General features: G+C 45.6%; 1 protein-coding gene across 2 annotated transcripts in view; it reads right to left on the bottom strand.

The window, feature by feature from the left end:
• Nucleotides 1–2,500, bottom strand: part of Amnionless (amnion associated transmembrane protein) — a 99,690-nt gene that overhangs the window by 43,803 nt on the left and 53,387 nt on the right. The gene's annotated exons all lie outside the window — the stretch shown is intronic.

Genomic DNA, 2,500 nt, shown 5'->3' with positions numbered 1-2,500 from the left:
ATGGTTTGGACACATGGAAAGAATGAGTGAAGAAAGACTAGTAAAAGAGATATGGAAGACAGATGCGGAGGGAGTGAACATGAAGGGACGTCCTAGGATGAGGTGAAGGGGGCTTTGGGGAGGAGGGGAATGTCTGTTGAGGAGGGATGGGAGAGGACAGAAGACAGGGGTGAATGGAGAATGGTTGTATATGGATGATGTTGTGATGCATGAGGTGGAATGGGCAGGGGGATGAGGGTGAGGTAGTATGTGTGAGCAAATTTTGACACAGCCCGAAGGGATTTCTCCCCGTCTGCTCCTTTATGCATGGGGGGACGGAGAGGGGGGTCGCCAATTTAATGAAGCGGCCTTGCTGTGGATGTGCTGTGTTTTGCGACACTGCTTCTGACCCAGGGCAGTGGACAAGGTGCAGGGATGACCCGTCATCCGGGAGGTGCTAAGATGAGAGGGAGCGGGGAGGGGTGTGGAGTGTATTCAGGGATGGAATGGGTGGGAATGATTTTATGCCTTTTCCTTTTTGGCTACCTCCCTTGTAAGGGGGAAAAAGCCTTGGTATATGTATGTATGTATGTATGTATATTTTCACTTATTCTTTCCATGTGTCCAAACCATCACAATACATGGAAAAGTCCAGGAGAAAGATATAAGAACCAAATAGATTACATAACAGTAAATAGAAGATTCAGAAACACAGTAACACAGGTAAAAACCTATCCAGGGGCAGATGGAAACTCGGACCATATTCCGGTAGTAGTAACAGTTAACATGAAAATAAAGAAACCATCAAAAAGATTTCATAGTATAAGTAAACAGTTGAAACTATCAAAGAGCACAGAAATCAGAAAACAATTCCGTTTAGAAGTCAAAAACAGATATGCAATACTAGATGTAGCAAACGAAATAGAGATAGGATCAGCTCAGTGGCAATGGACGACACTACAGAAGGCCATGGAAGAGGGGTCAGAAATCATACCAACAAAAGAAAGAAGAAATAATAAACCATGGATGACAGATGGGATTCATGAATTAATGGAAGAGAGAAGAAAATACAAAGACAAAAAATGAAAAGAAATACAAAGTGCTAAAGAGAAAGGTACATACATACATATCGCAAAGGCTTTTTCCCCTTTACACGGGGGGTAGCCAAGAAGAAAAAGGCATAGAAAATCACTCCCACCCATTTCATTTCCCATATATACCACTTCCCTCCTCCCTCCTCCCTCCCTCCTATCTTGGCGCCTCCTGGATGACGGGTCATCCCTGCATCCTGTCCACTGCCCTGGGTCAGAAGCAGTGTTACAAGACACAGCACACCCACAGCAAGGCCGCTTCATAAATTCGGCGATCCCCCTCTCCGTCCCCTCATGCAGGAAAGGAGAAGACGGGAGAAATCCCTTTGGGCTGCGTCAAATTTTTTCTCATACATACTTCCTCACCCCCCATCCCCCACCCACTCCCCCTCAGGCATCACAGCCTCATCTATACACAACCCTTCTCCATTCACCCCTATCTTCTGTCCTCTCTCGTCCCTCCTCTACATACATTCCTCTCTTTTGTAAAGCCCCTTTCACCCCATTCATCCATCTCATCCTAGGACGCCCCCTCATATTCACTCCTTCCACCTCCGCCTTCCACACTTCTTTTACTAATCTTTCTTCACTCATTCTTTCCATGTGTCCAAACCATCCTAATACTCTTTCATCAACCCTATCTCCCAGCTCCCTTTCCACCCCTGTTCTCCTCCTCACCTCCTTATTTCTCACTCTATCTAGCCTAGTAACCTTTATCATACTTCTCAAACATTTCATCTCAAACACATACTCCTTCTCTCTTCCCCTCTCATGTTCCATGCTTCTGCCCCATACATTTCTGTCGGCACAATCACTCCTTCATATAATCTCCTCTTAGCGTCCATTCCCAGATGTGTATTTCTCATTACACTTTTTAATCCACCAAGGCATTTACTCGCTTCTCTCAATCTACATTCTACCTCCACCCCACTCCTCCCTTTCCTGTCACATTTGCACCCAAGTATCTGAAACTATCATTTCCTCCAGTTTCTCACCCTTAATGCTCACTTCCAGCCTCCTGTCACCCTCTCCCCTTGTACATATCATCACCTTACTTTTGCCCACATTTATCTTTAGCTTCCTTCTTTCACACACCTTCTCAAACTCTGTCACTAACTTCCTCAATCCCTCCTCTGATCCTGCTACAAGCGCAGTGTCGTCAGGAAACAACAGCTAGCTCACCTCCCACATTTCTCCATTTTCTTTAATCATCTCCAACCCCTGACCCACTACCCTTGCATTCACTTCTCGCACCACCCCATCCATGTATAGATTGAACAGCCTGGGCGACATAACACGCCCCTGACGAAGTCCCACCTTTACCTCAAACCATTCACTCTCTCCATCTCTAATCCTGACACAAGCTCTACTACTCTCATAAAAACTCTTGACTGCTCATAACAGCTTTCCTCCTATCCCATATATCTGCA

This window comes from Oratosquilla oratoria, chromosome 40, assembly GCF_046742065.1.
Source record: "Oratosquilla oratoria isolate Oo_2021 chromosome 40, ASM4674206v1, whole genome shotgun sequence".
Classification (NCBI taxonomy): Eukaryota; Metazoa; Arthropoda; class Malacostraca; order Stomatopoda; family Squillidae; genus Oratosquilla; species Oratosquilla oratoria.
This window is presented reverse-complemented; position numbering and strand designations above follow the sequence as displayed.